At 41.0% G+C, this 27,707-nt stretch overlaps 1 protein-coding gene across 18 annotated transcripts in view; it reads left to right on the top strand.

Moving 5' to 3' along the window:
* Positions 1–27,707, top strand: part of PEAK1 (pseudopodium enriched atypical kinase 1) — a 261,455-nt gene that overhangs the window by 137,751 nt on the left and 95,997 nt on the right. For 13 of the 18 annotated variants that reach the window (XM_039493412.1, XM_039493411.1, XM_039493409.1 and 10 more), the window contains one exon: positions 3,916–4,094. The gene's annotated coding sequence lies outside the window, so the exon portion shown is untranslated. Of the gene's footprint in view, positions 1–43; positions 153–3,915; positions 4,095–13,928; positions 13,994–27,707 lie in introns of those variants that run through there. The other 5 variants (XM_039493410.1, XM_039493405.1, XM_039493398.1 and 2 more) reach the window with 2 other exon arrangements.

Raw genomic sequence — 27,707 nt, 5'->3', positions numbered from 1 at the left:
CAGTAATCAATGATTTAATCAGCCTTATTGATTTATCTCTCAGGTACTTAAAAGTAGCACTCTATGTTGGACATTCTTTTCTCCTCAAAAAAAGGCTGAGTGTCTATCAGAGTTGAGTGGGAGGAAGAAAGAAATACTGTTTATTTAAGCAGGTAAATTTTTTTATAAAAGTTTTGCTAATTCAGTTTCTGTGGTAACCAATTTATTTTTATTTTTCATTAGCACATACAAGAGAGTGGTAACCTGTGGAGGGACAAATCAAGCTTCAAAGATTAATTTAAAATGTTTTGGTCTGGAGGAAAAATGAAAGGAGTTAGGTATAGGGTTGCCAGGTATCCAGTTTTTGACCAGAACACCTGGTCATAAAGGGATCCTGGCGGCCACGGTGAGCACTACTAACCAAGCCGCTTAAAAGTCTGGTTGGCAGAGCAGTGGGGCTAAAGCAGGCTCTTTAGCAGTATGGTTGATGATAGAGAGTAGGGGTATATGTGTGATGTCAGCAAATGCTCCCACAAGGTAAACCTCTGGAAAAGAAGGAAAGCTTTAGAAATGAGCTGGCAGAGTTGGTGGTTATAGTTAAAGAGTAGGGCTGTCAATTAATCGCAGTTTTAATTGCATGATTAAACAATAATAAAATACCAACTTAAATGTATTATATTTTTTAATGTTTTTATGCATTTTTAAATATATTGATTTTAATCACAACACAGAATACAAAATGTACAGTGCTCATTTTATATTATATTTATTACAAATATTTGCATTGTAAAAAAGTGAAGAATAATGGTTCTTTTATATTTACCTCATAAAATTACTGTAGTGCAATCTCTTTGTGAAAGTGCAACTTACAAATGTAGAATTTGTAAAAATAAAACAATGTAAAACTTTAGAGCCTACAAGTTGAAGCACGAAGGGGCATAAAAATATTTTGCATATCTGGCACACAAATACCTTGCAACGCAGGCTACAACAGTGCCATGCGAACGTCTGGCCTCACTTTCTGGTGTTGTAAATAAGAAGCGGGCAGCATTATCGCCCCTAAATGTAAACAAACTTGTTTGTCTTAGCGATTGGCTGAATAAGAAGTAGGACTGAGTGGACTTGTATGAGGTGAACTGAAAAATACTATTTCTTTTATGTATCTCTTTTACAGTGCAAGTATTTGTAATAAAAATAATATAAAGTGAGCACTATATACTTTGTATTCTGTGTTGTAATTGAAATAAATATATTTGAAAAAATAGAAAAATATCCAAAAATATTTATAATAAACTAAAATTGATATTCTGTTATTGTTCAACAGTGGTGTTAAAGCTGTGATTTAGTTGCTATAAGTGCTGGAAGACAGAATACTGGGCTAGATGAACCATTGGTTTGACCCAGTATTGCCATTCTTATGTTCAAAGGGGTGTGCCCAGAGAGACCAGAAGGGATATGAGGTGTAGTTAGATAACTGAGACCTGACAGAAAGTTGGAACTAGAAATATAGGAAATCACCAGTAATAGAGGGACAGTTACTGTTCTACAGACAAATTCTTGTAACTTCCCCTTTAATAATTTGATACTCAGCAGTTCAACTTTAAACAGCAGTTTTTTGATGCACAAAATCTGAATGAAAGGTTGGACTTTCCTTCTGAAATCTCAATTTTGGGGTTAAATTTTCATGTTTCAATTCCCATTTCATATCTTCTGCACACTATCCAATTCTGTAACCATTACTTCCATGTAGTAGTGTCCCATTGGCTACTCAACTACAACAGGACTTCATCAGAACCTTGGCTTTCATTTAAAACCAAGTAATTTTCTAGACCTTGTGGTTGTGGAGGGAAGCTTGAAAATATGAGCCAAGAGCACCCTAAAAGGTCAAAAGACAGAAGACAAATCTCACCCCCTCACACACATTTGTTTTTTTAAAAAAATCTCATGATTTTTAAGTCAAACTCATGATTTTTGGGGTGGGACTGTGCCTCGTGTTTTTGTAGGGTTTGCAAGACTGTTGTTTTCAACTTTTCCTCAATCTCCTCTGCTTTGACACACATAAGCATTGTGACCTTCTCGTCTGAGAACAGGACTAGATGTCAAGAACACCTAAATATCAGCTCCTGTTTTGACAATGACCATGTTCTCCTGTGGCTTTGGAAAAGTCACTTAATATTGTCACCTCAATAACTCCATCTGTAAAATTGTGATTAAAAATTTCCACATACATTTCACAAGGAATAGTTAATGTTTGTATAACAGTCTGACAATTAAAAGTGTTAAATAAGTGACTTAGTATACTGTATTTATTAAAATAAATGATAAGCTTCTGTAAATTCCTCCTGCCTCTTTTCATTTTGTGTCTGCTGATTATTTCCTCTCACTGGATATAAGGTAGGATTCTACAAATGTTAATACCAAAACTTTCTTTGTTGCTTAATTCTGTTCTGGCTTTTTCTCCTCACAAGATAAGCATGGTTTAGTCTCTCTCCTCTTAAAAACAATCACTTATCCTTGACCCCACTTGACTCCAACTATTATCTCTTCCCTCTTTCATCGGAAAGCTGACTGAATGCATGGTCTACAATTACTTTCTGGAGTTCCTCTCCTCCAATTCCATCTTAGAACCTCTCCAGTCTGGCTTCCACTCTGTGTGCTACACTGACACCACACTTGCCAAAGTCTCTAATTGCCTTCTCCTAGCTAGAGATCAGAACCAATACTCTACCTTTCTCCTTGACTTGTCAGCTGTCTTGTTGCAAGGCTGGGGCTTGGACTTCATGTTCCTCTCTGAGTTAATAGCAGGTGCAGGTGAACGGAAGACAGGCAGCACCAGTGCATTTAGGATCCCCAAAGGAAGCTTATAATTAAAGAGTAACTAGTGTTTCAGCTGCAACACCTGAAGTACCACTACTGGTTTGTGTACCCAGAATTGGAAATTACTGCATTCCCATATTAGAAAGAAGAGTTGGGGAGAGATCAAGAAAGGAATTGAGAGGAGAAAATGATCCCTTTACACCACCCAAAGCATCTTGCATGCTCAACAATTGTCTGACAGATGAAACTCATTTTTAAGTACCTTCACGCTTGGGAGTCCATAAACACAAACATATTTTCTCAAATCCTGTTTGGTTTGTAGCCGGGGAAGGAGCGATCCAGTTTTCCTGATTAGGCACTGCATTTGATATAGTGTGTAGGCAAATGAGAATGAGATAGTAAGGCATAGACACACATTTGGAAGCAGTACAGTAGTTCAAACAAACTGTTAATAAATAGGTTAATTAACTTATTCAGTTAATCTGTGGTCTATTTTTAAAAAATATAAATTTAAATGAATACTGTATCTCTTCCTAACTCTGTACACCTGATAATACCAACTGTAGAACTGTTTTTCATAAATTTAGTTCTGTGGTATGAATTACCCAAAAAAATGTTTAAACATGTGTTCACAATTTATAGCACAAATTAAACTTTGTAAAAATATTTCAAATTTAAGTGTTCTGGCTGTGTTCACATTCTAAGGTGGGTTTTTTTTTTTTTTTGGTAACGGGAAAATTAAATGTTACAATGATCTGATTTGTCTGATAAAATGAAGGCCTGTGCATGATTAAGCAGCCTTCAGAAAGGAAACTAAAGCGAATTAGAAAAACATAAAGCAACAACTGCCCAAGTGCTATTCTTATTCTTGGTGGTCATTTGATACTAGGTTGTAGTATGGGGAGAGTTGTATAGTCCTATCCAAAAATCTGTTCAGGCCTTACACCTTGGAAACAGAGGCCAATTCCAAATGAATAAGATTAAGTAGAGGTCTCAGTTCAAGTATTCATTGCAGAATATGAAAGATTGGGATGGTGCAAGGGAAGGGAAAATTTATTAGATCATATTTGGAACCTGTTTAAACTACAGCAGAGTTACCATTTCATCTTTCTTTTGCAGAAAACATTACTGTCTGATCTGTAGTTGCAAGAAAAAAGGGGTGAAAAGAAGAAGGAAATCTGTCTTGGAAAAATTGGAAGTGCTTTGAATTTGCAAACGGATTTAGTGCCAGCTGCTACAGAAGGTTTTACAAAGCCACCTTTGGCACCGAAATGGATGAAATGCTTCAGACCTAAATGGTAACCTTAATTCTTCCATCATTTTATTTCTCTGGTGTAGCCCCCTAAGATAACTTGTACAGATTGTAAAGGATTTTCTTCTTATACCAGTTAGGTTTAAATATAGTAATCTTACAACAGCTAAATTCTGGATAAATCTGTAATTTTACAACTTGCATGTATTACAATGAAGTTTACAGTTTTAGCTTTTATAAAAGCTGATTTTTTTAAGTTCGTGGCTTATAAAAAACCCATATTTTTTTTTGCTCATTTTTCTTCCTCCTTTGGGATAGGAAAATGAAGATAAAGGCTTGATCTTACCCCATAAGTAACTATGGCTTTCTACTAACTACATCTAATGAAATGACTGTACAATAATAGCAGCATATGCATTTTTTTCCCTATTTCCATTTATTTCACAAAACTTTTCAAGACACTTTCAATAACACAATCCAAAGAACATGGTAACTGTGGCAAGGAATATGAACCCACTGTATTTTTCTGTCTCCGTCTCCTGTTTTCCCATACTCACCTACTTTCCTGTTTTGTTGTTACTTTCTTTCCCTCTCTCTTCTTTCCCCAGTTTGAGCATTACCTCCTATGCAAATTCCTCCCTCCTGTTATCTTCTTTCCTTCTTGTTCCTTTCCACTTGACTTTCTGTCTTTTTTATCCTGTCCTTCCTGCTTTCACTCATTGTCGAACTTGATGTATCTAAAAATGCCTAAAATATTAACTATGATTACAACTGTCTTAAGGACTACTTATATCAAACATATGTGCTGAACAACAATATAAAAACATAAGTTATCCTCTTAAATGTTATTCCAATACAGATAAAATTCTTAATGTAGTTCTTTGGAGGAGGAAGAACTTTGCTGTTTATGGTCATAAACAGCTCTCAAATATCTTCCAATCACTGCCCTTCTTCAGTCATATGAACAGACAATTTGTACATTTCAGAAAATGTACAAAGAATATTTTCATTGTTCTATTAACATTGGGAGGATTATCTTTTGCCATCAGTCATGCACAGGTATTAGCTTTTTTGTGGATCTTTTGTTATTTGTTGTGGTGTCCTAAAGTGTACAAAGCAAGATAGAAGTTGTAGAGGGAGTCTGGAGAAATGGGCCTGGTGCAAGATCTGAGGCCTGAACTGGCTGTGAACCAAAATCAGGCCATGTATTAAAGTAGATGCTTACAATTTCACTATTTAGTACATGAACTTGGCAAAGTTGTTACTAGTGTACTAGGCACTATTTACATAAATGTAATCCAGCTAGTACAGATACGCCCCAATATAGTACAAATGAGATGGTTTGATAAAATAATGAATAGGGATGTAACAAGGGGAGATAACAAAAAGATGTCATGAAATACATAAGGTGGTGTGTAAGTTGTGTATGTTAGTTGTTTGTCTCAGCCTATAAATGTTCGGATACTTCGCCTTAAATCTATATTCGTTTAGCCAAGGGGGGCAGTGGAAAGTTCCACCACCAACTGAGCCATTCCTTGCCACAGGGCAGTCATGTTAGCGTACCTTTAAGCACAAAGCCAGGGCTCTAGGACTGTGTCTTGAAGGCAATAAACCTGGCCATGTGTCTTTTGTTAATGAGCCGTGCCTGTGATCTTTCTTTGAGTAACATCGAAGGCTCCTGAATTAACATGCTGCTCTGTCTACTAACAACACTGAAGCTTCAAGGACAGAAGTGCCTAAGCAGCGCTACAACATTTCAGCCTCCAGCACTTAATCACACTGGGTAATACTATCAAGGTCTGCTGAACCAGCTATCTGTGCAGCATTGGGAAAGCACACGGAAAGAACTCACAAACACGCAAGGCAACTGACAATAGAAGTATTTATAGAATTCACAGTACGGCAAATTCTATCAGAAACTGCTGTCTACCAGGGCTGACTAGGTTTTTTGCCACCCCAAGCAAAATAAAAAATTTGGCTGCCCCCCCCCCCCAGCCCTGGGCTCCCCCCGCACCCTCCTGCCACCCCAGCCCTGGGCTCTCCCCACCTGCACCCCCGGCCACCCCAGCCCTGGGCTCTCCCCACACACACCCCATGTGCCCCAGTTCTGGGCTTCCCCTTCCCCACCAGTGCCCCACCACCCACACACCCCCTGCTGCCCCAGCCATGGGCTCCCCCACCCACCGGCACCCTCCTTCCACCCCAGCTCCCAGGGCCCCCTGTTGATTCTGAGCTCCCAGGCTGGATCCCTGCCAGCTGCTGCCCCTGCAAATGGGCTGCCCCAAGCAGCTGCTTGCTTTGCTGATGCCTAGAGCCGCCCCTGCTGTCTACAGTTAATAAATATATAAGCACAGCATGAGAAATCTGATTATATCACATCTTCTCTAACTCTTTCAAAACTGGACTGACGCTACTAACTTCTTATACTTAACGTCACCAAACAGCTGTCATATTGTAATATCTTTATCCCTGTCAAACTGGGTGAGTTTTGAACCAGGGACCAAAAATGAAAGCCTTAGGTCTCTCTCTCAGATGATCCCTCTCCTCCTTGGAGCTTTTATTCAGTTCTCAAAGCCCTGTGCAGACCTTCTTTTGAACAGCTTAGTATTATTCGCATTCCATATTGTCCTGAAGTGACTTTTTTTTTTTTTTTTTAGTGGCAATAACTTCTACCCAAGATAGCTTTGCTTTCCCGCTCAATCTTCTTTATTTTGGTCATTCACTGGGATAAAGGCATCCATAACCTATGGCTTGTCTGTGATTGGGGTTTTGCACCAGCGTGGCTACACTGATATACAGTTTCACTATTCCACTATTAAAAGTGACTTGGACCAATTTACCCTGGTTTGAAAGGAAGATATGGGTGCTGTTAAATATTCATAGTGCAATAAATGTTTTTTATTTGCACAGGACCCTAGAAGTTAGAGTCCTTACTTTTTCTGTTATATTTTTAAGGGGGAAAGGTCTACTAATATCTCATTTTGATTTTGATAGAAAAATTGGAGCCTGCATTTCTGAGTCTTACAAATATAGCTGTGTTCCCTTGCCTAGTCAGACACAGGTGCTCACTGCACTAATGCATCATTGGCTGAGTGAGTTGAAACCACAGTGGGAGATTTTTCAGGGTTGCCACTGTGCAGTCTCTTCATACTTTCTCTGAATTTTGTAGTTTAAGGGCTTGTCTACAAGGTCTGTTAGTCTGCATCAGTGGAGTGTAAAGTCTAATGTGCACCAGCATGTCATGCACTAACTAGCCCATGTAGATCCTGCTGGTGCACATTTAAAATTCCCTACTGCATATTAATGTAGTACTTTTTGAAACATGACTACATTAATACTTACTGGGAAACTTTGAGTGCCAGCGGGATTTATACTGGCCAGTTAGTGTGTGACAAACTGGTGCTTATTAGAATGTACACCCCACTGCTGTGGACTAATGTACTGCATAGACAAGCCCAGAGGGTGGGATTTTCAAAAATCCTAGCATTTAATTGTAATTGTTTCCATTGAAATGAATGGTAAAGCTCCCTTTGGTGTCAGAGAACAAGAGTTAGGCCAGCGCTGTGCACTTTGGAAAATTCCACAGTACATTTCATGGCTTTGACCAAATGATCCATCAGCCCAGCAGTTCACCAAGGCCTTTCCCTAACTCATTTCCTCTGTTTGTTAAAAAAGTTCTCTAGTTCAGAACTTGTATGTGTGTGTGTGTGTATGTATTTGTTTATTTTGAAAAGTAAGAGAGCCTCTTGGAGTCGATGTGGCTGTGGCTGTCTTTGAACTCCCTTCCAAAATTTGTACTTTATATTTTGTGTATGACATTCCCCTTGGTCTGCGCAGATGATAACTGTAGCTCAGAAAGGAATTAAGTATAAGTCATTTCTCTTTTTTTAATAGAAATTTAAAAAAATATATATTTCCTGTCCTTTCCCCATCTGGTGCCTCAGCTCCTCTTTCTTTTTGCCTCTTGTTTTTTTCAGATCTTTATAAAGGCTAAGTTCTGTTTAACTTGCACTTCTAAAAGGAGCAAGATAAAAATTGAGTTCGTTTCTCAATACCCTCATTTGCCCAAAGTGCAGAGCTATGGCAAACTAGAGCGTTTATTAATTTTAGAAGCCATATTAAAATATAGTATGTCCCCAAAAATATCAGAGTGGAAGGTTATGATAATGTAAATCACAAGCCCACATGTATTTTCCTGTATTAAAAAAAAAAAGAAAGAAAGAAAAAAGGATGACACTGACATGTTTTTTGAACAAGAGAGCATGTGAATGCAAACTTGAGTCTGTAACTGAAGGCATGTCAGAGTAACATAGTAAAGGACTTGAAGCATTCTGGCCATCAGAGGAGCCTGTTTATATCTGTGTTGTGCCATTGCTGCCTGCAGTTCACCCATTGTATTTTAAGCTTGCATTGTGTAGGCGTTTAAAAAATGCATTTGATTGTGAAGGACTTTAGCTGGGGGAAAAATCATTCTGGTAGCTTGTATCTGCACTCACGTTAGATTTTTCTTTACTAATAAAAGTTAATAACCGTGGTGATGGAACAGGAATAGCCAGAGGATGCCATGTGAAAGCATTGTCTCTTGGCTCAGGAAGACCCTACCGGGGTGTATAAGGAGGGGTTGTTTTGGCTCAGGAAGTACTGGATGAAGCTGTGTGGGAGGAGATCTCCCTTGGTAGAGAAGAGCCAGGGGTTGCCGTTTGGGGAGGTTCCTTCTCAGCTAGACAAACTCTGGGCTGACTTTGGTGGGAAGTGCCTAAGGATGCCACATGGGCGAATTCTTTCCCTATTTGAGAACAGCTGGAGGATGTTGTATGGGAGGGTTCTCTTGGCTCAGGAAACATGTTGTATGGGAGGGTTCTCTCTCGGCTTGAGAATACATTTTTTCCGCTTTAAGTCACTGAGTAAAATCTAAATGAGTAATAAAGCATCTAAATTAATGTTCAATTGGTTAGAATAATAAAAGTCAATTTATCATCAGGAAGGAAGACCAGAATAAGGGAAAATAACTTATTAAGAGGAGGAAAACCACCACCTTCTCAGTAACAAAGAAAGGTTGTAGACCGCTGGTGTCAAGGTTCCTTCCCCACTCTGAACTCCTAGGGTACAGATGTGGGGACCTGCATGAGAACCTCTAAGCTTGACTACCAGCTTAGATCTGGTTTTGCTGCCACCACCCAAATTATTTATGTCATTTGGGAAACTCTGGCTACCTCCCCCACAGAATATCTCCCTCCCAAGTACTATAACCCTTCCCTGGGTAGCCTTGAGAGACTTCTCCACCAAGTTCCTGGTGAAGACTGATCCAAACCCTTGGATCTTAAAACAAGGAAAAATTAATCATTCCCCCTCCTTTTCCCCGACCAATTCCTGGTGAGTCCAGATCCAACCCCCTTGGATCTTAAAACAAGGAAAAATCAATCAGGTTCTTAAAAAGAAAGCTTTTAATTAAAGAAAGAAAGGAAAAAATTATTTCAGTAAAATCAGGATGGAAAATAACTTTACAGGGTAATCAGATTCAAAGAGCCCAGAGGAACCCCCTCTAGCCTTAGGTTCAAAGTTACAGCAAACAGAGGTAAACCCTCTAGCAAAAGGAACATTTACAAGTTGAGGAAACAAAGATAAAACTAACACGCCTTGCCTGGCTGTTACTTACAAGTTTGAAATATGAGAGACTTGTTCAGAAAGATTTGGAGAGCATGGATTGATGTCCGGTCCCTCTTAGTCCCAAGAGCGAACAACCCCCAAAACAAAGAGCACACAAACAAAAGCCTTCCCCCCCACCAAGATTTGAAAGTATCTTGTCCCCTTATTGGTCCTTTGGGTCAGGTGTCAGCCAGGTTACCTGAGCTTCTTAACCCTTTACAGGTAAAAGGATTTTGGTGTCTCTGGCCAGGAGGGATTTTATAGTATTGTACAGAGGAGGGCTGTTACCCTTCCCTTTATAGTTATGACAGCTGGGCAACACCTTTTTTGGACAAACTGATTTGGTCTCCATCTACACAGGTTTCAGAGTGGTAGCCATGTTAGTATGTATCAGCAAAAACAAAGAGGAGTCCTTGTGGCACCTTAGAGACTAACAACTTTATTTGGGCATAATTTTTCATGGGCTAGAACTCACTTCATCAGATGCAAATCATGTCTTTTCATGTATTTATACCGGCTCCTGTATTTTCCACTCCATGCATCTGATGAAGTGGGTTCTAGCCCATGAAAGCTTATGCCCAAATAAATTTGTTAGTCTCTAAGGTGCCACAAGGGCTCCTTGTTGTTTTTCCATTTACACAATTATTTATCCATGGAGACAGCCATTTTGCAAGTATTAGCAATCCTAGATGCACAAACCTTTTTTTCTCTTTTATGCCAGGGATGCTCTCCCCTGTATGTATTGAAGATTAACCATTTTGACACACGTGTATTATGTGAATCTTCCTATAGAAGTGTTGGTTTGTGTACATGAGAGGAAACTGCCCATAGATTCCTGCAGCACTTTTTTCTCCTGGAAACAACCCCAGCTTTTGTTTCCTCTCTTTGACTTGGCACATAGAATGAGGAAGGAACACATAAAACAAGTTGGTGCTGAAGCAGAATCTGATTTGACCGAAAAAGCTTTTTTAAAAAATTTATTGTATATATAGTTGTGTGTTTATGTGGAGAATCGCTGCTGGCCTTACAGTCGATTTTTTTCAGGACGAGAAGGAACAGTCATAGTTACTTGTCAGACCTTTCTTTTTCTCTTATAATAATTTTACATTTACATGGCATCTTCAGTCTCAATGGAACTGCTATATAAGACAATAAATAAGATTAACATTGCAAAGCTGCATAACAGAAGTTGAGTTTAAGGAGCAATTTGCGGAGGAGAGCAGGGTACGTGCTTGGTGAAGAAGAGACAAGAGGCTATTTCAGCCATAAATGGTGGTGTGCTATGAAAGAAAAGCCAGAAGACCTTTTTGCCCATTTCTGAAATACAGTCCCTGTTAGGGTGGAAAATAGGAGACAGTTCTGTGAAAGTATGCATACCACCACTCAGGATAAGGAAGGGAGAATACAGCATAAAATGTATTTTTTTTCCCAGGGCTTTGGAGCAGAGCCTGGAGCTGGAGTGTGGAGCAGCTCCGGAGCAGTGGAGCTGCAGGTTTTTGCCCTGGAGCTGGAGCAAAGCTGGAGCACAGCTCCAAAGCCCTGTTTTTTTTCCTTACATTATCTGAAAATGTTAGAAGTCACCTAGGCTGACCTTTACAATAGCCTACTTATTTTATGCACCATCATGTCTGACCTCCAGTTGTTGCTCAGTTCATAAGTAGCAATTCCTACATTGCAGAAAAGGAAAGGTTATCATCAGTACTTAAAAATAAATAAAACTAAGAACCCTATGTAAAATGTGATTGTGGCCTCATTAACGGCAACATAATTGACCTTTTTTAAATTTCCTGCATAATTGTACTCCAGATTTAAGATTACATTTTAAAATGTAGTTTCTAGCCCTGCCGTTGTGAGGAAAATCTTCAAAATTTGAAACAAATGTCAATCAATGCAATGATGTTCCACTTGAATCTGCAGACAGAAACAATAGCTCTTAGATGTATGACATGCCTAATTCATCTCAATGGGATGTTGGCTCTGAAGCCTAATGTTAATTATTTAGCATTTGACATTTTAGCAGATACATCAAGCAAATGTGCTATTTCATTATTAGATGCAGTGGTAAATATTGTCATGGTGTATAATAGATAGTTGCTGTCAAGGTTGTTTGGGTGGAAAATTAGGAATTCAACCATTTTTCTCCCTCTCCACTCCCAAATGTACTGTCCCTTTCATCCTTTCTTCAAAAGATGGAAGGAAAGAGGAGATGCTTTTTTTCCCTAGTACGGAAAGCTTCTCAAGTCCATCATTGACTTCTGGTGGCTTTTAAATAAGGTTTTTGTTTGTTTGTTTGTTTTTTAATACAAATAACTTCTTTTTGGATGGTGTTGAAGAAAAGTGCATTTACCTTTACACTTCAATATATACCCACAACAGCCTTAATTTCTTGGTTTATATCCAATTCTGCCACATAGAAAAAATAGATTGTTTTCAACCTCAGTGGTCAAAATCAAGAATTTTGGACATCTTTTATCTGAAGAGTAGTTGAACAGACTGAATTCAAATTTTGTTTTTGAAAAAAGGTCATTAGTATGAGCTGAGACCTTGATTGCCAGTTTTCAGCCCTAAACAGACTTTTCCAGCTGAGATATAAACTCCTGAAGAAGGTGATTCATAAATGGAAACATTGTCAGATCAAGTCATAATAAAAAGGAAATATTTATAAAGGGTCCTATTTTAAATTGTATTCATTTCCACAGTGGGCTATTGCTCTCTGGCTTGCTCTGTGACCTAGCCATTATTTCATTTTTATGCTGAACATATGAAAATTGCCCTCTCACAGTTGTGTTAAATATCATACCATAGCATATATATAATATGCTCATCTGATAAGGAGAAAGATGGTGATTCCTTTCTTTTAAATCCATGCAGATGAAATGGCTGCCTCTGGAAATGTAACTTAAAATCAGCAGGACAGACATTGGCAAGACAAAATGGAAAAAGCATTTCATAGACTTTGTAGGGTTCAAAACATGCAGTATTGCTGTGCTAGCCAAAGGCCGCTGTGTTTTACATCCAGATTGTGCTGTGCTGCTGCATATCAAGCCAAAGCATTTATTTTTTGTGATAAGACAATAGTCTTTATGTTCTCAAGTAGTGATTTCACTTTCACTGTTCACTTGGGGGAAAACACTGGTTTTCATTTTCAAAAGTTGGTTGATCTTCTCTTTGTTCCAAAAAAATAATTGTTTTGAAAAGAGGATAGTAGAACTAAATTCATAATAAAATTCTTGCCTGTTTCGTTAGTTGATGTTTTTTTATTGCTGCTTTGATAAAAAAATAAAGATAGGTGGATTGAACACGGAGTCAGACTTCCCAAAACTACACCACAACAGACCCTTCGGCACCCACATTCTTGTTGCAACCATTGCTAGCCTTGAGTATCTTTCTGAAATTGCAATTCAGCACAACAGAATAAATACAAATTCCACAATAATCTTCAATTCTCACCCTGTTTAATGTCTCAGTGACTTTTTGATTGTACATTTTCTGATGTTTTATAGCTCATTAGAAGTAATAAATTGGCACTGTGTGCATTAAGCAAGACTTCATAGACTTGGGTAAGGATGAATGAGGAAACAACCCACTAGTTTTTGTTTGTTTGTTTTTAATGTGTATTCTCTGCAGTTTGCCTGCTGCACCTTCCTGCCCAGGCTTTTTAATCATGTGATACTTGCCAATATTTTGGGAAGAGATTCCAGAAAACAATATATAGTTAGTGAGTATTAAGGATTTGGAAGGATGAATGTGTCATCAGAACATTCTGTGGATAGGTTTGAGTCAGAGTTCTACGTACTGAAGGAAGTCCAGGTTGTTAAGACAGTTGTTTCAGATAAAGATTATCTTCCTAAAATGTGTAAAAAAGGATGTCATCATGAACCTTACTTTGAAATTATTTCCATAACTTCCTGATTTTAAGGAAGAATATTGTGTTCTGTAGCAATAAGGACATCTAAAAATTCCAGCTAGAATCCAAAATGGTACAAAATCTGTGCTTAAAAGCAATTGGTGGTCTCTGTTGAAGACTACAATCCTGAAATAGGAGATAGAGGCAAAGAAATCTCATGGGTTTTCCTTTTAGAAGGAAGGCTTAACTACCATTTGATCCAAATTAATTATCTTTTATTTATTTTCTTTGACTGGCCATCTGTTCCTAATATTTCTCTCCCTCCCCACCCCACCCCCAAGGAATCGGACTAGTACAATTCCAAGGTTGGCAACTAAGGAACTTTATAAGGACAGGGATGCTCCGTAGAAGATTCCCATTTTTCTCTCACAATAGACTTCTTTAGTGATCAGGTAGGAGGTATATGAATAGTTAGAGCTCCAGGCCTCATAAGCCTTGGTTTTTTTGTTTCTTTTTTTATACATTCATCCTTCTTTAATACCCATTGTATTAAATCTGGAATACTAAAACCTGTATGCTTTTATTTTTTAAAGAAGAATTTTGTGTTTGATATTGATTAGATTTTACTTCTTTCAAGCTGAATTTCATTCTTCCCCAACCTCCTATTACATAGTGTGGGGTGCATTTCCAGGGAAAAAACTCTTTTCAACCCTTACTTCAGATGCTGCTGATTAAGCGAATCATTGATCGATTCGAGGGCTGAAAAAGGTATTTTTCCTCCCCCCACACTACAGCAAACAGCGGTGATTTTGTATAAAGCATGAGAATGACTGTGTTATGGGAAACAAATGTTGTGTATGCAGTTGCCATAGAAACATGTTATCCAGACATACAAAACAGAGTTGCAGCCTACAGTGTCTCTGCTGTTTTCTGACACCAGTTGTAAATCAGAGAGGTTATATTAACTCCCTTCTTCTCCCAATTATGAAATGGCATTTGGGAAGTTATATAAAACATGCCTCTGGTTTGGCACGTTTGCTAATATTAAAAGGAAAGTGAGAGAACAGGAAGCTGTCGTTTCTAAAAATGTAGTTGAGGAAGAGAAGTAAAATAGAACTGCCAAGCATTGCCTTAACACAAATGTCATTGTAACCAAGATACCTTCAACAATATCGTGCAGCCATTTTCAAAATGAAGTGATCTGGTTATCTATTTTAAATCGTTAAATTACTTCAGAAACTTTAGGCACAGTAGAGCTTTCTGATTGGTTATCAGTGATATCATGCTCTGTAAGGGCTTATGCCTGATTTTTTTTTCCCTTATTTTTATGCATATACTGCATTTCATACTAGTAGTAAGGCACAGCAAGTATACATTTCTGGAAAATTATTACATTTTTATTACATGGCTATAGTCTGTCAAAATTCATCTACTTTTTCTCAGATATTTCTATTAGCTCAGGTTATAATGTACCAGATAAAAAGTTGACGATCTATGGATTTCCTGTGGCTTTCTCCAGAATACAAGTTTTCATTTGAGTTTGAATTTTTCTCATTGTCAAGGGTATTTTTAACAATTTAATCTTTTTGAATATGTAATGAGATAAAAACAATAGAACCAACTGGGATTTTCTCTCTGCCCATTCATTTTAATGGCAGCCTAATGATAACTTCAGTACTAACATTAGTACCTAGATACTTAGAGCACTTTACAGATGGATGAATAGATAATTGTCAATCCATTTAATTTATGATCATGCCAGTTGATTTACTACTTCAGTGCAGATGGTCACATTTTATCAATCTCTGATATGTGGGTATTTCCTAAAATTGTCAAATGTTCTGTCAAATAACTTTTCATATTCTGACAATAAAGACAATTAGTGAAATCTTTCAAGTTAAGAGCAAAAGTTGAGTTTACCATTTCATCAGTGTTGAATTTCTATGATGTTAGGGCTGGCTATTCCAATTATCATGAGGTTTAGTAAATAGTCTATAGACTCAGCCCAGTAACAGAAAAGTTGAGAGAGAGACTGTGTATGTATAAATATTATTGGAATTAACTTGCTATTTAGTTTTTAAATGAGGACCAAATAAAGTACAAAGCAAACAGAAAATCCGTCACAGAAATTCTTTAGATTTTTAGAGTAGCAGCCGTGTTAGTCTGTATCTGCAAAAAGAACAGGAGTACTTGTGGCACCTTAAAGACTAACAAATTTATTTTAGCATTATCAGCTTCCCCACATGGATTTTTCCAGGGAAATTATTGGTAATATTCTCTACAGTTTTATAACGCTACCCAGGTTCTGGCTGTAATTGCTCAGAAATGCACTGCTTGTTGTGTCTTATCGCTCAGTAACCATTGCTTGTATGGTGCTAGAACTTTTCTTACCAGTTTTACCAGGTTAAAAAAAAATTATATTTGCTTGATGCGGACTTTCTGAAATAGACCTGAAGGAAAGCTTTGAAAGCTGCCACTTAATATAAACTGTGGACAAAGTTTTCCTCTTGTCAGTGCAGCATGAGATCATTGCATGGGGACACCCGAAAGTCATAAGTATTGAAGCTGTCTAGAAATTCAGTTTCCAGGTGTGCCCTTTTGCAAGTAGAGAGAAAAAGAAGCAATTAGCCTTGTTAGTATGTTCTTCCTCTTTTACACATGTTGCTTGGAATTTGCTGCTGTTCTAGTTAACATCTAAGGATATGTCTGCCCAGCCTGGGTTTAGTGGGACCCAGGCTTGTGGACTCATTTTTCCAACCCTGTGTCTGAGTGTCCACACTTCAATGGAAACTCAGGCTTCACAACTGTGCTGACATGTCCATACTGCACTACCCATACCCATGTCAGAACCAGGGCCGGCTCTACTGTTTTCGCCACACCAAGCAGTGCGCCGAATTGCCGCCGCAGGGGCAGTCTGTGTGCCGTTAGGGCGGCATGCGCACAACTCTACTTTCCTCTCGACCTGCTCCTGCCACCCGCGTGCCCCCACTCTCCCAGGCCGGCCAGGGCGCTTAGCGAGGCGAGGTGCGGATCCCAGCGCACCCCACTGACCTGCCAGGACTGAGCTCCCCACAGCAAACTCTCAGAAATCTCCCACCCCACCCACTCAGTGCCGTTGCAACTCATCCGACCGGCGCGCCTCAAACGTTCCGGCTTCAGAAGGGCCAGCCTGGAACGGGGCAGGGAGTGGTACCCAGCAGGGAGGGAGCTACTCGGGGGTAACACATGTCTCCCCACCTCTCCCCCCATCAGGCCGTGGCCGCCCAAGGGGACGCATCTCCCTCCAGCTGTGCCCGGGCTGGGCTGATCCGTTACTCTGCGAGGCTGCCGTGGGTCGGCCCCAGCTGGCCGCCCACAGGCGTTGCCCGAGTTACACGGGACTCCAGCACTCTCCCGACTGAGTTGCAGCCCAGTGCTGGTGCATGCGGAGTGTCCGCGCTCCTATCTCCACGGGCCCTGCTTGGCCTGCTGGGGTCGGCTCGGGAGGAGCCAGCTCTGAACCTGGCCCCAGACCCCACTGGGCTGGATGCTTGCAACTGACTATGGCAGGGGTATTGTGCTAGGCTCTGCAGCCTCCACTGCTGGCTGCCAGGGCCGGCTCTACTGTTTTTGCCCCCAAGCAGCACACCAAATTGCTGCCACAGATGGGGGTGGGCAGTCCGTGTGCCATTAGGGCAGCATGCACGTTTCTGCAGTGGCAGCAATTCGGTGGCAGCTTCTGTCTTCAGCCGGAAGACAGAAGCTGCACCGCCGCGCACAGCTGAACATAGAAGCTGCCACCAAATTGCCGCTGCCGTGGAAATGCGCGTGCTGCCCTAACGGCACATGGACTGCTCCCGCCGCCGTCCGGCAGCAATTCAGCGCACTGCTTGGGGGCAAAGACATGGACTGCCGCCCCTTGTAGATTGGCGCCCCAAGCACCTGCTTGGGATGCTGGTGCCTGGAGCCGGCCCTGGTCAGAATTTCAGTTTCTATGAGCGTGTACTATCATACCTAAGGGTTCCTAGCACCCTTGCCAGCTGAAGCCCTCAGGGGCTTTCTCCATAGTGGGTTGTGGGAGAATTTTCTGTCAGCTCTGTGGGAGTTGACCAGACGTGTGTTGGGTGGGCTTTATCTGGAAACACATCCGACTGAGCCATTTTGTGTCTGCACACTATCTGCAGCCCAAGCCAATATGGATCCTGCCCCAGTAGAAGAACTTTTCTACCTCATACTCTGTATGGACATTTCATTAGCAGTTTTTGAACTGCTGAAGGCCTACTGACATGTCAGCTGTGAACCAGCTGATGCTGCTCATGCCTGTTGTTGCCATACGCGCAAATTTTTCCCCCTGTACACTGGAGCAGGTATACAAACAGACCGATGGGATCACATCATCATGTGAATCAGGGATGACCAGCAGTGGGTCCAGAACTTCTGCAAGAAGAAGCAGGCTTTCCTGGTGACTTGTACACCAGCTTGCCCCTTTCCACCAGACTCTGGAGACACTCATGATGGTGGCCAGGCGAATCCAGAAGCATGTTCCTATTGCCATTTGGAAATAGACTACCTGGACAGCTACATGGCCATGGCTAACCAGTTTGGCATTGGCAAATCAATTGTGGGGATTGTTGTGGCAGAGGTTTATGAAGCGAACAGGATTGTGATTTACGAAAAGGTTTTAGGCACAATAAATGTTCCTGAAATAATTGCTGGTTTTTCAGAGAACGGTTTAGGAGGACATACCCCAGTTCAGAGTGAGGAAAGAGTGCACAGTAGAAATTTGCTAAATCAGTTCTATATATTTTCATAGATTCTTATGTCTTTGAGGATGCATCTTAATGTTCAAAATGTCATCTCATGATTGAAATGAAATGTAACAACTGAATCCAAGATGAGCAGGATGGGTGCACAAAATACAGCTCAGTGGGATTAAGCCCAAGAACAGAATAGTTCTTCTACTTCTGCTGTAAACAAGATAAACCTTAGAAATGTAGAGACCAAAAAGGCCTATTACAGAATATCATGTCCAGCCCCTTAACAGCGTAAGATGATACATACGTACATACATACTTCAAATTCACAAACTTTTAAGTATTTTAGTAAGTGTGTAGAAGATTCCATTCTCGGGTGATGGCATGTCACTGTTTTTTCTCATGCAATATTAACAAATTAACGCTCTTGATTTCTGAACATTCTGAATTAAATGTGCTGAGTGTCTGTTATTTATAATAATCTTTCCAGAGCCCAGTGATTTAGTCAATGATTTGATCTTTTTCCAAAGCTGTCTTTTTTTTCTTGGGGTAACTTTATGTAAAATGGTGAAAAGTACAAAAATAGTCTTACAGCTGGCATGCTCTGGTAAGAAATAATTTGGGCATATAAACATTTAGTTTCAGAACCTATCAGGTTGTTAATACAGCCTTGGGCATGCATAACTTTAAGGATTGGACTGAGTGGATTTATATTTATGCAAGGGACATGAAGACTCACTCTAATTTTTGAACTGTTAAGCATTATCAATGAGCTGTGTGAAAATTACTTTTTCTAATGTTGAAATGGTATGTGAGCACCAAGCTAGTAGAATGAGAAGCAATCCTTATCTAAACATTATCCTAGGTACCACTGATACGATGTAAAGATTTTTTTTTAACTGGTAATATTGTACATTATGTTTCATGTCACCATTTGGGACAATAAATAACCTAGAGCATGTGAATTATATTGATATTTACATATACTTGGTGTCTGCAACTGTGCAACAGTCAGTATTTGGTTATTGATCCAAATCTCACTAAAAAGAGAACTGTCTCCAGCTGTTTCTAATTAGGGCTGGATTGTTTCATGTGTTCTGGACAATTTCTTTTTATTCATGGAAGCTTTCCAATTTTTCTCAGTTTCTGTAACATACAAGCAGTAATATATTTCTCAGATAACACTGAATTTCTAACACTAAGGGTTTTGGCACATGCAGCTATGGATTTCTCAACTTCAGAAAGTCAGCTCAGCTGGCTCTTCTCCATTCAGTATGCAAGTTGCCATTGCCTGCTATGCCCTATGCAGCCTATCAACCTTTTTATTCCAGTTCACCACCAAGGTTATCAAGTTTTCACATTACTCCATCTCTTGCAATAAGCTTTAGTCTTTGGGTATTCCTGGGGGAATTCTGCGCCACTGTGCATATGCAGAATTTGTGTCCCCCACAGAATTCTTTGCTTCCCTGCAGAAAAATGACTTTCTAATGGGGAAGCAAAGGGAAGCCACAAGAGCGGTCATGCGACCCTCCCCAGCAGTAATGTTTTGCGTGCCCAAGACAGCCGTCAAAGAGATAAATCACTGTGTGACAGTGGGTGGGACTGGGGAAGACCCAGCTGATAGCTCCTCCCCTGTGCTGGGCTCAGCTGCTAGTCCCAGCTGGGCTGGGGAGGACAGGCCGGGGCTGTGTCAGACCCACTCTCAGACTTCTCCCCCACCTGTAGGAAGCTCTGCAAACTGCTCCTCAGCTGAAGGGGCAGGGATCTCTGTACAGGGAGCTGCTCCCCTATCCGCCCAACTCCCATGCATCCAGACTCCCTCGTACCCAGACTGTCCCACTGAGCCTCAGCCTCCCCTGCACCCAGAACCGCCCTTGACAAGCCCCATTCTCCCTGCACCACCCCGATGAGCCATCTGGATCCCCACACTACTGAGCCTCAAGCAGCTACATCTGGATCCCCACCCCACTGAGCCCCACTCCCACAACATCTGGACCTTCCCACTGAGCCCCCCACTCCCAGATCCCCCTGCTGAGCTCTAACTCCCGAGACCACCTCCGCTGAGCCCCACCCACCTTCACCTGGACCCCCTTGCAGAATCCCATTACGGTTGCACTCAGAATCTCCCAACAAGCCCTTGTGCATCCAGATCCACACCCCACCCCCACCCCGGCAGCTGGATCTGCCACTGAGCTATCTGCACCCAGATTGCCCCACACAGAACCCTCTCTCCCACACCTGGATTCCCTTCACACTAAGCCCCTCCACACTTCGATCCTGCCTTCCCACACCTGGTGCACCTGGCAGAGCCCTGGGTTGTTTCTGGGGCCGGTCCGGTCCTTGCGCTGTGTCAGGGTTGGGTGCAGCCTCACTGCTGAGTCTGTGTCCCGGAGGGGTGCTGTACAGTGATCTCCCACCTCTGTGCAGTGTGACAAAGTCAGGCCAGACAGCTGCAAGAGGGTCCTGGAAGGCTGATATATTAGCCCTAGAATGTTAAAGGTGCCTTTTCCGACAAGCTGAGAAGGGGTTACCTCAAGTCAATTATGGACACCTGAATCCAATTAAAGGCTGCTTGAGGCCTTTAAAAACCCCTCCTCTGGTGAGAGCGAAGAAGGAGAGAGAGAGAGAAGCTGCTGCTAGGCTAGAGGCAGCAGGGAAATAGGCTGTTCCTGGGTGAGAGGCTGTGCTCCTTCCCATAGGGGAAGTAGCCAAACCTGAGTGCCTGCTAGGGGAAGGACTCACACATCAGGGCAACCAACCAGACAACACCTTGCACCAGTGAGGGAGGCAGCGAAAAGTACCCCCCTGGGTTTTTGTTTGACTGTTTCCTTTTGTTTGGTGGAGGATCACACTTAAGGCTGACCCTCAGGCCTACCCTGAAATATGACTAAGGCTATGGCTACACTTGCACTTCAAAGCGCTGCCACGGCAGCGCTTTGAAGCACTAAGTGTAGTCAAAGCGCCAGTGCTGGGAGAGAGCTCTCCCAGCGCTGTCCGTACTCCACCTCCCTGTGGGGAATAACGTACAGCGCTGGGAGCCGCGCTCCCAGCGCTGGGGCTTTGACCACACTGGTGCTTTGCAGCGCCGCAATTTGCAGTGCTGGAGAGGGTGTGTTTTCACACCCTGCTGCAGCGCTGCAAATTTGCAAGTGTAGCCATGGCCTAAGGGAGCACAGAAGGGGGAAGGCAAACCCTGTCTGAGTGAGGCTGATTACCCTAGGTCCGCCATCGCCAGAGGGGGCAATGCTAAGTTTGGCGAAAGAAAAGAGGTGCCTTGCCACAGCAGCCAGTGGCCTGTGCTCCCCAATGCCATGCTGGAGCCTCCACATTTATTTGACAAATAGAATTTGCAGAATTTTAAAATATTGTGCACAGAATTTTAATTTTTTTGGTGCAGAATGCCCTCACGAGTATTTGGGGCAAGGATCTTGCTGTCTTATTTATCTAACTAAATCTGTCTTTTGGTATTTCTAAAGTAACTATCACTGGGTATGCAGTGGGGTCTTCCATAAGGGAAAAGCAAATATCCATCCTGATCTTTGGGAGCATTTACCACATTCTTGGCACCATGTAAAAAAGTTAAACCAACTTCAGTCTCCCAGTCTTGGGGATGATTTATACCAGTTCACATTAGGATAACCTGAAGGCTCCTGTAATTTATTCCACAGCCCTCAACTCTCAAGGAAATATATGGCAGCCATGCCCCCTGCAGTGGATAGCCATCTATCTTGGATGGTTCAGACTAAACAAATCCTGCATCTTGGCAGGGGGGTAGACTTAGATGACTCTTGCGGCCCCTTCTAACCCTAAGATTTTATAAGGCCACAACAGAGATGGTGTAGGACCGCTATAGTGGCAATAAACCATCTAGGTATTCTCTGGTGAAGGAAAAATCCTCAAAGCGCCAGTTAAGTGGATTTGAAGGTTTCATTATGCTACCGGAATGAGTCCAAGCATCTGGCCCATTATATACTTTTTTTGTCTGTCATGTAAAGGGTATATATCGACTATGCATGACTGTCTTCAACTTGTTTTTGTTTACAAGTGCCTTGTAGGCATTCCAGAAGAAATCAGTCTTAAGGCGAGAACAGCCTTACAGGTCCCTTACTAAAAGTGACATTTGGTGGAGGGAAAAAGCTTACGCAAAATTCCTTCTGCTGCTTTTTTGTTTAATGAATGCAAACGTAATCTTGTCACATTTAGTAACCCCTCCCCACCCTCCCACACACACACACTTCTCCTTTGTTAAGTGCATGTGCATATGTGCACGCTCCCCTACCAAGCTCAGATCTGCCTAGATGTGCATGGCTAGTTGGGACTGTGTGAGCACCCCTTTGCAGATTGTGTTTGAAAAATGGCATGTGATCATACAAATTAGAGTTAGGATTCTGTAAATTTGTAAGTTAGGATTGCTTAAATTTGTACATGTGAATAATCCCATTCAGTTCAATACGAATACTCATTGTGCAAAGTTGAGCATATTCCTACATTTTTGCAGCACTAGAAAACAGTGGGTACACACAAGGAAACAGTTAATTTTGTGCATTGAAACTTAACTTTTGGAATTCTTTTGTGTGCATGTGTGCCTAACAGTACTGGTAAGGTTGCATTAACATAATTTTTTGTTGTCTGTATATGAGAGCAGTTTAGACAGTATTAGACTAAATTCCTACTACCAAATAGTTTATCTGGTAGAAGTAAATTTTATAATCATGAATTCTGTTTATTAACAGAAAATAAAATTATCTAAACAACTTTCTTGAAACCTTCCAGTGATGATTTGGGGAAAGCAAAAATCTGAGTAGCTAAATAACTGATATCTCAACCTGTGTGTAACATTTACCTGCACATATCTGTTTCAGCCCACAATCACACATGTGCAAACATCTGCCCTATTAGATCATGTTGCAGAATTGGGGTTTAAATTATAAGAGAATGGAGGCAGTGTTCTTGTGCTTATATAGCACAATGCAGAGCTGTGGTCCTCTGTCAGTAACAATTTCATATTTTTACAGTTTTGCAGTGGTTCAATGACCTTCCTGTATATTTTCTAAACACCCAAAACAGGAAAGTAAGTTTATCATGAGATACTGTTAAGGGTCAAATTTAAAGTCACAAAAGCCAGGAAATTCAGAGTTAATGTTAAAACTCCTCTTAACTCCACTTATTGTGCCTAATTATGTAGTCAGACAAGCTGCATGTGAGATCTTAACTACCTCAGTTCATCCAGAAATTAAATTTTGTATATTTAGGATCCTGTTTAAATTCACTACTTTCACTATATATCAGGGGTCGGCAACTTTTAAGGAGTGGTGTGCCGAGTCTTCATTTATTCACTCTAATTTAAGGTTTCGCGTGCCAGTAATACATTTTAACATTTTTAGAAGATCTCTTTCTATAAGTCTATAATATATAACTAAACTATTGTTGTATGTAAAGTAAATAAGATTTTAAAAATGCTTAAGAAGCTTCATTTAAAATTAAATTAAAATGCAGAACCCCCAGAGCGGTGGCCAGGACTTGGGCAGCGTAAGTGCCACTGAAAATCAGCTTGCGTGCCACCTTCGGCACGTGTGCCATAGGTTGCCTACTCCTGCTGTATATGGTAAAAGTGGGTTTCTTTCAACTTGCTCAGAGCTTAGTGTGTGTATAACTAGGGCCCTACCAAATTCACAGCCATGAAAGACGCGTCATGGACCATGAAATCTGGTCTCCTCCTGTGAAATCTGGTCTTTATGTGCTTTTACCCTATACTGTACAGATTTCACAAGGAGAGACCAGCGTTTCTCAAATTGGGGGTCCTGACCCAAAAGGGAATTGCAGGGGGGGTCGTGGTATTGCCACCCTTACTTCTGCATTGCCTTCAGAGCTGGACGGCCAGAGAGCAGTGGCTGTTGGCCAGGTGCCCAGCTCTGCAGGGAGCAGTGCAGAAGTAAGGGTGGCAATACCATACCAGGCCATCCTTACTTCTGTGCCGCTGCTGGTGGCAGCTCTGCCTTCAGCGCTGGGCTCCCGGCCAGCAGCCACCACTCTCCAGCTGAAGGCAGCACCGCCACCAACAGCAATGCAGAAGTAAGGTTAACCATACCGCAACCCACCCTACAAAACTTTGCAAACCCCCCCCCCACACACACACACCTTTTTTGGATCAGGATCCCTATAATTACAGCACTGTGAAATTTCAGAATTAAATAGCTGAAATAATGAAATTTACAATTTTTAAAATCCTATGGCTGTGAAATTGACCAAAATGTGCCGTGAATTTGGTGGAGCCTGATGTATAACCCTCAAACCTTTTTCCATAACAGCATTTACAAAAGTAATTCTGAGACATTATTAGAGCCGTTTGTAATATTTAAAGTGTATGTGGCATTTTAACAATATCCAAAAAAGGCTTAGTTGATTGGTCTGTTATAAATGGAGACTTTACTGCAGATTCTGTTGTTCGTTGTTTAAATGTTCTGTCTCATTGGATATTTGATGTAAATAGAAGCATCTTGCAGAAAAGTGTTCATAGATTATATGCTTGGCTATTGGCATTCAAGACAACATAATGATAAAGCAAAACAAACTGGATATAGTAAAAATGACAAAACCCAGGTCCAGGCAGTAGCTTCCCTTAGGGAGGTAAGAAGGCAACAACACAGTCCAGTTTGCTTTGTTTCCTTCTGATAATAACATGAGAACATATTCATTACACTACTGTATTCTCTGAGAGAGACCAACCCCTGTTGCAGGTCTATAAAATTGCAGTGTAGACATTCAGACTCGGACTGGAGTCCAGGCTCTGGGGCCTCCCCTCACATGGGCTCCAGCCCAAGCCCAGACGTCTGCGCAGCAATTTTACAGCCCAAGCCTCATGAGCCAGGCCATCCATGAGTCTTTTATTGCAGTGCAGACATACCCTTGTTCTATTGGGGTGGCATTATTGTAGGCAGGGCCCTAGTTATACACACTAAGCTCTAAAGAGGCTTTTTGTCTTTCTGCTCAGCCAGTAAAGGCAATTGTGTCAACTAAGGCCTGGTCTACACTGAGGGAGGATATTGATCTAAGTTACGCAACTTCAGCTACATGAATAACATAGCTGAAGTTGACATACTTAGATCTACTACTGCGGTGAGTCAACAGCTGACGCTCCCCTATCGACTCCGCCTGCACCTCTCGCTCCAGTGGAGTACGGGAGTCGACAGGAGAGCGCTCGGTGGTCAATAAATCAACCCCTGCTGGATCGATTGCTGCCCGTCAATCCTGCAGGTAATGTAGACCAGCCCTAAGGGAGGGGATGTCCCAGAATATGAAGGATTAGAAAGGAAATCATTAGAAACTCTTCTTAGGCCATCTTTGATTAGTACTATACCACTACCCCAATATAACACGCATTCAGATATAACGCGGTAAAGCAGCACTGGGGGAGGAGGGGGAAGGCGGGACTGCGCGCTCCGGCGGATCAAAGCAAGTTCGATATAACGTGGTTTCACCTATAACACAGTAAGATTTTTTGGCTCCTGAGGTCAGCGTTATATTGGGGTAGAGGTGTATAAGGAGAAAGGGCAACCTGTGACTCTAATGCTTGGAATGGGGAAGAACTTGTTTTTGGAACCACAGTACAGCAGTCTTTACTTTTTATACAAATGCTTAGGGCCTGCATTTCAAAACTGCGAACATAAAAATGTCACAGCCACAGAACACTGCTCTTGCTGGCACTGTGGAGAAGGTCACTGGTTTGGTTTGAGGGGTGGAGAGAAATTTGTAGGCAGGCCCTGCTGGCACAGGCTCCTTCTTCATTGCTCCTGCTGCTTCTACTGTGGCTTCTGTTTATTTAAAAGCTATTTTGCCACATTTTCTAACTCCTTCTCATGTTGTCACCGCTTGTGAATTGACATTCATACCATCAGCACTTATAGTAATCTACATTAATTCATAGTAGAATCAGACAAACTTTAGGACACAGAGCTTTAATCAACAATGAATCAAGTGTCTGCATGCCATAGACTATAGTCGCAAGTGCAGCACTTCCAGAAGGGTGATGGTGGGATTTACAGGCTTGCTATTTTAGCCCAGAACAGCTGTGTGTTGCTGGATTGAATTTCTGAGTTGCACAGGGCATTGCCATTGTAACAGTGATGACACCTACTTTCATTAATATGAGGTTTTAATTTCATTTGTTAACAATGGACTTTTAGTAACAGAGGAAAGTACAAACACCTAATTCTGCCTCCAGGCAATTTTATTAGAAATTGACAGATAAGTCCATTTGATTTTGAATTTGTATGGCTTCAATTTTTTAAACTAAAATTAAGGTAAAAAGATCTTTTAGTTTTTTTAAATAGTTTCCAAATATTTAACTTCAAGTGTAATGACAATAAGTCAAACCAAAAAGTTTTCTTTTGCTAGTACATTTCAGCTTATGCCACTTCTAATCTACAGACCATTAATGCATTGCCTGTTATTTTAAGTGGCCTTGAACTCCATGGAATTGAGGAAGCAACATTGATTTCCTTTTTTTCTTTTTTCTTTTTTTGGTAGTAGGTTTGTGGTTTTAAGAATTGATTAAATAGAGCATACATGTTGTACATTAATATTTATAGGAACTTTCCTATGATTTAACAAGGCCACACTTTACTGCTTTCATTGCTGTCTGTCATGGTGTGCACATTATAAAATATTTGTAAAGTGCTGGAAGTTATGCTTGGATTTACTTAGTATTAATTTGATTGCAGGCTAATAGAGGCCATATTCGTTTCAAGACAATGGGGGTTTTCACAGTCCTTTTAGTTTCATTCATTCCACATGTTGGAGCGACAAAATACCATGATGAATGCCTTGTTACTTACTCTTGTGTTACAAGGTATGCAGATAACAATGAGATTAATTTTTCATACAGCATGAATATTTGAATCGCAGAAAACTGCAAGACAAAGAATTTGCCAACTGCATTGCACAAAGAACTTTTGCCCCAATTTTCTTACAATGTAGCGTTGTAAGAAACTGTTTAATGGCTCCAGCTTAAACAGTGGTACTCTACAAAGCACCTGAGTGGCCCCAGACAGCACTCTGCAAGCCAATTGTAGGATTCTACTGCTAATGCAAAAACGGTTTGGTGTTCCCCTGCACAAACTACTTCATTGTCACTGCACACTGAGCACTTTGATAATATTTAACACTTTGTATAGCACTCTGAAGAAGTAAGACCCTTAAAAATTTTTTTGACTATCTCGTAAGACCACTAGGGAGTAAGTTGTTATTTCCATTTTACAAGTGAGGAAACTGAGACAGAGAGGTTGTGACTTGCCAAAGGCCACAGATAGTTAGTGTTAGAGCTGGTGTTACAACTCCGTTCTCAGTTGAGTCTGCTAAGCATTATCATTTGATCTCTTCTGCAAATCACTCCTAAAAGCCTGTCTCTTAAATGAAATACATGTGCACCAACGTC

This window comes from Mauremys reevesii, linkage group 10, assembly GCF_016161935.1.
Source record: "Mauremys reevesii isolate NIE-2019 linkage group 10, ASM1616193v1, whole genome shotgun sequence".
In the NCBI taxonomy this organism is placed as follows: domain Eukaryota; kingdom Metazoa; phylum Chordata; order Testudines; family Geoemydidae; genus Mauremys; species Mauremys reevesii.
This window is presented reverse-complemented; position numbering and strand designations above follow the sequence as displayed.